General features: G+C 50.6%; 1 pseudogene; it reads left to right on the top strand.

The window, feature by feature from the left end:
* Positions 1-3056: 3056 nt before the first annotated feature.
* On the top strand, positions 3057-3212 carry LOC130026676 (uncharacterized; annotated as a pseudogene).
* Positions 3213-7907: the final 4695 nt, after the last annotated feature.

Here is a 7907-nt window from a genome sequence, read left to right on the forward strand (position 1 = left end):
GGTGCTGGCCTTGATGCGGCCCAGCCCTGTTCAAGTCCTGATACTAGGATCTCCTGAGCCCTGCTGAAGAGGAGAGGGGACCTCTGCCCACATTTCCCGCAGGCTAACTTCAGACAGGCTACCCTGGAGAGCAGGAACTGCCATGAGGCACAGGGTCTGGGAGAGATGAAGACAGGCACGGAAATCACTCGGGACGGCCCAGAGGTGGTCTGTCACACTGTTCAACTTAGAAAACAGGGAAAATCTCCCAAATTTTCCTATGTTATTGATATGCTCCAGATCCTTCTCTGCACCAAGAAACCTTGGTCATTTCTTGTTCCATACTCTCCTGTCAGCTGCTTGCTTATACCCCGACACCCATCAGATCTGCTGTAAAACTGATCTCTAGCCGTGTGCGGTGTTCAGACTTTGGAACTATTCATTCCATTAGCACTATTATCTCATCATGTTCTCCTACTTGCCAAAATGTGCCTTTTTTCCCTTTATGGGTCACACCCAGCGATGCACAGGTGTTACTCCTAGCTCATGCACTCAGGAATTACTCCTGGTCGTGCTCAGGAAACAATATGGGATTCTGGGAATCAAATCCAGGTCAGCCTCATGCAAGACAAACACCCTACTCACTGTGCTATCACTCCAGTCCCAGCTTCTTGGTTTTTAGTTAGCTTTAGGCAGAAATTTTGGCAAAGTATGTATGTGTTCATAGTCGTTGAAAACTCAAAGTTATATTAGTGCTGCAATTCTCATTTGTGAAACAAAAAAAATCACTACCAAGCAGGGGAGAAAGCAAGCCAAGAACAAAAGGAAAAAGAGCAACACCCAAGCAGTGGCACCTGGTGCACAGGAGGAGTTGGGAGAGAGCATGGCAGCTGGGTGGCACTGCCACTCATCCAGTGGAGACAGCACGACCCCAGTGGTGTGCTTAAGGCCAGACGCCAGCACCTCCAGTGTGCCCTTGGTCTAGCGAAGGCGAGAACTGGCAGGGCAGACAAGGGGCGGGGAGTAAGAGGGGAGCCAGAGCAGGAGCAGGGGTCAGTGGTGGAGGATGCGGAGGGGCAGAAGGCAGGCCCCAGATCATTGCGCCAGAGGGCCATGACATGCTGCAGGAGAGAACAAAGTGCCAATATGACACCAGACAAGTTGTGACCCTCTATGAATGGGAGTAGCAGACATTCAAAGTTGGGTAGCTTCCAGAAATGTCTACTGACATCAGGACCACTTGGACAGTCTGACAGAGTCAAAGGGAGTCCCCAGGCAAGCAGGGAAGGCAGGGTAACTTGGTACCTACACTCCCAAGAAAAGCCTCGTGGAAACAGTGAGCCCCATGACCCCCAAGACAGGGCAACATAGGAAGCAGAGCTCATTGAAGGTATCGGAGGTGCAGCGCTTCCCTGCTTTTGCTGGGCACGAGATTCCATGGTCTCAGCAGATGCTGGGGGTTCCACATGGGAAACAAGGTTCTCCCTGTTCCCAACTTTAGTATCTTATTGGCATTAGATCTCCCAACAGAGCTAGAAGAGCAAATAAATGTCCAGGATTCCCCCTTTGGAAAATACCCTCTCCAGGCGCCCTCTAATGACAGTATCATGCCCCTCTGCTGGTAAACTCATGCTAGGAGTGAGCCTCCAGAGACAGCCACAATGTCAGGTAGACCGTGAGGTGTGACTAGGGATAGGGAAAGATACTGCGCAGGTCTGGGAGGCAGGAATAGTGGTGGGATGCAGCTCAACTGGGAGCAACTGAGGCCAATACCCTCAGTTGAGAAGTCATGACCTGCGCCGAGTCAGTGTAGTCGGTCCTGCTGGTCACTTTGTGGTACCCAGCCCTTCCGCTCTCTTGAGTCTGTTTTCCTCTAGTGCCCAATGATTGACTGGCCTGAACCTCAAAAGATATGCTTCCCCCTTTGCAAATTGTTCCAGGAAGCAGACCCGTTTGCCTTTGGGCCAAAGGATCCAGAGACAGGAGGAAACCTCTGTCACTGTGTACCCGTTGCCCAAGGATTCAAAAACTCGGCCACCTTCTTCAGGAAGACCCTGGCTCTGGACTTAAGAAAATCCTCGTTGGAGCCCTGGAATGGACCATCCTGCAGTCTGTAGATGATAAGGTCCTTGTGTGAGAAGCCTAAGAGAACTGAAAGAGAGCCTCAGAGGCTCTGCTCCAGCTCTTGGTTGAGGCTGGGCACCAGACCTCCTGGAAGAATGAGCATTTAGAAGTGAAAAAAAGAAAAACAAATAACCTAAAAAAATCAGCAGTAGGGCTCCAGAGGCATAGAGGTTGATCCTCTTAGTGCCTGAGAAAGGGCACCAGGCTCTAGGTGCCCTGACCCAGGGTAGGGCCATTGGCAGAGGTCTGGGCATACCTGTCTCTGAGGCAGGGGGCTCTGATCTCTCGCTGTGCCACAGAGGTAAACAAACTATCTACCTCCAGGTCCCCATTCAGGGGTGACACTCATGACTAACAAAGGGCCCCAGTGGCTACCAATTGCCCAGATGGCACAGTCCCTGGGATGATGATGTGAAAACCCACATCTAACTTTTGCGACTCTAGATTTTGATGTGAAAACCCACTCTAACTTTCGCGACCCCAGCCATTCTGCTTATCGGATGGGACCCCATCCTCTGACTTGCAAGAAGCAGTGGACTAAATCTCTTGCTCAGAACCACTGAACAGTTCGGGAGCAGTTTCCAACGTGAGTGGCATCCGGATAAAGACCATAAGAATGAAGCCCTGAATCCCTCTGGAAAGACTGGGTAGGGGCGGGTGCGCTCGGGGAGGGATAGGGACAAGCGCGAAACATGGTGAGACCCCACGATCTCTTAATTTTCATATTAAAAGGTAAAGGTAAAAGGTAAAGGCACTCCCGTTGATCGTCGATTTGCTCAAGCGAGCCCAGTAACGTCTCCATTGGAGACTTTGTTGTTTCTATGTATGGCATATCGAATACTCTCAGTAGCTTGTCGGGCTCTCCAAGAGGGGCAGAGGAATTGAACTCGGGTCGGCCATGTTGGCTGCTTGTAAGGCGACCGCCCTACCACTGTGCTATCACCTTAGCCCCTGGAGCTTCTCGGGCTTTTGGCTAAGATCAAGTGTAGTAACTGTTCATATTAAAAATTGAAATTTATTTATTTGGATTTATTTTTTAATTGGGTTATTATTTTATGTTTTGAGTTTGCTCCTGCACATATGGATGTGCTGGAAGCTGTGTACCTTTTTTTTTTAATCCAAGAATTTTCTTTTTATTATTTTTTTATTAGTGAAACCCCATGAGGTACAATTGTAGACTTATAAATTTTTGTGCTTGGGTTTCAGTCACACAATGATCAAGTACCCATTCCTGTACCAGCACCCATCCTGCACCACCACGGGTCCCAGCATCCCTCCTACCCCCCCAACCCCCTTTCCCACCCTGCCTCTTTGGCAGTGCATTCTCCCTTGTTCTCTCTCTCCCCATTTGGGTGCTGTGGTTTGCAATAGAGGCACTGAGTGGTAGTCATGTTTGGTCTATAGTCTACTTTCATCATGCGTCTCCCACCCTGGGAGGATCCTCCCAGCACCCTTTATTTGGTGCCCTCTTCTCTAGCTAAGCTTCCTTGGAGACTGTGTAACGTCTTTACTTGCAGAGTACGAGTCTCAATGTTGTTCTGTTTGGGTCATCTCGCCACTCCAAGTGCGCAGCATCCCTGCCATGGGGGCACGTCTGCAATTGCTTTGTGTAGCCGCAGAGCCTCATAGTCCCATAGCGCCATTCCTCAATGGGATGGGGCAGAGGAGGGGACAAGGGAGGGGGCAGGAAGGAGGAGGGGGAGAGGAGAAGGGCGGGAAGGAAGAGGGAAGAAAGACAAGGTTGGTGTAGATGAATATGATTTTGACAGGGTAGGTAAAAGACGGAATTACAGGTGAGTAAGAATTCTGTTTAACCATTTCTGACTCTTGGGGGGAACACATCACTTTCAGGCAGGTCACTTCGTGCCCTGGGATGGGTGTCTACAGCCTCCTTACCTCACGGGCATCACAGTCTATCTGATCTTCTGCCAACACAATTTGTCTTTGACGGGTTGTTGGCTCAGGTCTGTCTTGGATCTGGGTGTGATTTCCACCTCTCGGTGCAAGGGAGGATGGGGTGTGCATGGGGTGTCTTTAGGAAGGACACTGCCTTCTGGTTCTCACAGAACACTTGGGGTTCCAAGGCGGGTGTAGCCCGTAGGATGGCGGGGATCAAACCCAGATCAGCCACGTGCAAAGCAACAACGTACCACTGTACTATCGCTCCAGCCCTTGAATTTCTTCTTGGAGGAAGTTTCTGTTCATTATTCCTCTCTGCATTTGTTTGATGGGGTTGGGAGATATTTTTTTGGTAAAGTTCTACCAATGTACTATATAACTTGGATATTAGCCTTTCATAAGCTAGGTATTGGGTAAATAATTTTTCCCATTCTGTGGGCTATCTAAGTAGCTTAGACGCCATTGCTTTTTTTAAAAAAAAGAAACGCATTAGAATGGTGTATCTTTGATTTTTCTGTTCTCTTTTCATGCTTTATATTTTGCTGACTTTTTTGCAAATTTTTATTTTGTTTTTATAAAGTTCTTTACAATAATTTATTACATTTAATATTCAAATATCAATTTCACCACCATCGTACCTTCCCACCACCACATTTTGAATGTTACCACTCAAAATCTTAGAGGTACTCTACTGGGGTCATTGACATCGTACTCAGGGGCATGCAGAGGACAGGCTCTAGACATGGTGAATCCCATGGCAAGGGCCACCCACAATCTAGAAGCAACTGCCAACTGCTAGCAGGACACACCTCGCCCAAGACACATACCCACACGGCCTGGGATGGATCCATTTATTGAAACAAGCTTGGAAATAGGACAGTGACTGTCAGAGAGTGACCCAGCATGCCTCCTTCCTCTCTCTTCTCCTCAATTCATTAGTGCCCAACCAGCCCCCAAAGAGTGTCCAGAACTGGTTGCTCTCATGTTTCTAGCCCCCATTAGCTTCAGGGCTGCCATATGGAGAAACGGGACTGTGTACTGGGGAGGGAGAGCTCCCACCTCAAGCCCTTGTTTGGCTTTTGGAGCTATCATGACTGAGGTTGGAGTGTGGCCCAGTTTAAATTTCTGCTCCCAACATCCCTGGTGCCTAGAGGTAGGAGACATTTTTGTCCCACTGATCCCTGCGGTCTAGTGTTGGGGGACCTTTCTGCCCCTTTGATCCCTAGGGTCTAGTGCTGAGGGAAAGTGGAAGAGTGGGGAGGAGGGAGGAAGGAGGAGGGTGGGAAGAACTGGATCAGGGCTAGATTAGTTGGAATTGAAGAACACAGGGTACATCATCAGGGTAGAAAATGTGGATTAATGGTGAACAAGCTTGCCAGCTGAACTCAAGCGGACGAGCTGGACTCTGGTTATTTGGCGGCAGGTCATTACAGGATCCGGATCTGAGGTCTGCGGCCTCCTGTTCCTCACAGACAGGAACAGGAGGGTCTCTCTGGGTTCTTCACACAATCCATCATCCCGCTCCCCAGGTCTGGACACCAGACCTTAGTCTCAGGCCTTAGTCATCCAGATCCTTAGTCTTCTCACACGGCACCAGCCTGTCCTTCATGACCATCACCTCGAGTTCCATAGAGGTCATGGTCTCACAAACCTCCACTATGTTCACCTCCAACTCCGTGTTCTTCGACACTGGATTGACTATGGGGCACTCCAGGGTCTCAGCCAAGCAAGGAAGGTGGAGGCATCTCAGGGGTCCCGCCTGGCTCCACCTCCCATATAGCCCCACCTCCAGATTCCCATCAGGCACTTCTCCCTCCTGGAGACCCACCGCACCACTCACCCTATTCATGGTACCCTTGGAATTCCAGCAAGGCCTGGGGCTCAGTTGGTCCTGATTTCAGGACTGAGGATCCCCTAAAGATGAAGGCACCAGGTGAGTAGGCAGGTCTAGGGCCTGATGCTCCTTCCTGTCCCTGAGCCCCTGCCCACCCCCTCACCTGTGTTTCCCTCAGCTCCCTGAAGGTGGCCTCCAGTAGGGCCTGCTGCCTTGTTAGCACCTGCTGCAGCTGGTCCATGAGCTCCTTGTGCCTCAGCACCTTCTCAATATTGGAGCCCACATGAGGCGGGCATTCAGGTGTGGGGTTGCAGCTGTGTGCTGCTTTTGGTACCAGCAGAAGCATTCCAGGCTACAGGCACTGCACCTTCTGGTCTTGCATGCACATCTATGCCATGAGACTGGGCCGAAGGCTGTCCAAATCCCAGCCACAACATTCAGGGCCCAGACACTCACACACAGGTCCACGGAAAACAGCACATGTGGTAACCTGTCCCCTGCACATTCCCCTGGGGGTGTTTCTACCAAGGCCTAAGAGATGGGCCTCCCCCTACCTCGACCCAGCAGCCTCCCCGGTGCTAGGACCCTCTGTGTGCAGTGAGGGCCAGTTCGCACCCCCACAACCCCTCTAGCCTCTTCTAGATTTTGATACATTATAGTAGGTGGCGTCCTGGCCTATCCTTCCTCCCACCACCGCAGGCGGGCTCCTACGCTCACAGGGGGTCTCCCCCGGCACCTTCTGTCATTTATCCATATCCACCTTGTCCTGATTCACTCCCCTTGCAGCTGATCCGGAGCTGGCTCTGCAGTAGCACCTGCTCCTCCTCCTGCTCATTCTCAGAGACCGACACTGGTCAGAGGCCACTTCCTACTGCGGGAGGCCGAGAACCTACTCCTGTTGCTGCTGCAGACACTCACCTGTTTGTCCTGCAGTCCCACTTGTGGGCGCAAGGCTGGGAGTGAGGACAGGCAGACAGGGCATCCTGCTCTGGGTCGAGGGATGTGGAGGTCAAGCACCGACTCCCAGGCCCAAGGCTGGCAGCGCCTGGGCAATCTGTCCCCTGCACAGGCCCCCATGGTCTTGCTCCAGGGGCCTAAGAGATGAGACCTCCCTTCCTGGGGACCCTGTCTCCTGTCCTGTGCTCAGGGATCACCCCTAATGGTGCTCAAGGATCCATAGGAGGTGCCAGGAATCCACCCAGAATAGAAGTATGCAAAGCAGACACCTTACCAGCTGTTCTAGCTTTTGATATATTACATTTCCTTGTTTGTTTGCTTCTTTGGTTTTGGAACCACAGCAGGTATTATTCCCAGCCATGCTCAAGGGCCTCTATGGGACGCCAGAGATTGAAGTCAGATAGCCCAAGTGCCCTTCCCGCTCTACTATCTCCCTGCCTCTTTGATATTTTTCAAAATAAAAATTTTAACTTTCCATTGATTTTGCTATATTGCATCCCAAAAGGAATACCAGTTTACAATGGTGGTGTGAAATTCCCAAATGTTCCAGTGAGTCCCATTGCAATCAGAACCGCCCGTCCCACTCTTCCCCCTCCTCTTTTTTCTATACTTGGACATTTTTGGAGGGACATACCCAGTGTTGCTCAGGCCTCACTCCTGGCTCTGTACTCAGGGACGACTCCTGCTGGGGCTTCGGGATCATATGGGGTGCCCGGGGTCACATCTGAATTGGATGGTCCACAAGACAAATGCCCTACCCTCTGGACTACCTCTCCAATCCTGCAAGATACTTTTCTTGAAAGAAACTTACTCAGTAAGATGTGAAGGGAGGACATGTTCAAAACAGAATGTGAGCTGAAAGAGCTGAGCTGACCACTCCCCCTAACTTCTAATGGCCAGTAACTGCCTGTACCTTTCAATCACAAACTGCCACTAGGGAAGGTCCCTTGGGCCTGTCCCCCACCCCCATCTCTGTACCCCAAGAGGCGTCTACAGGTTCCCTGCGGTATTTTCCCACTTCCATATCTAATGCAAATGAAATTTGTTTGCCATTTATAAATGCCCATACAGAGTTTCCCCTTAAATTCAATGAAATAATCATTTTTACAAAAGA

Source organism: Sorex fumeus, unplaced genomic scaffold, assembly GCF_029834395.1.
Source record: "Sorex fumeus unplaced genomic scaffold, SorFum_2.1 ptg000034l, whole genome shotgun sequence".
Taxonomy (NCBI): Eukaryota; Metazoa; Chordata; class Mammalia; order Eulipotyphla; family Soricidae; genus Sorex; species Sorex fumeus.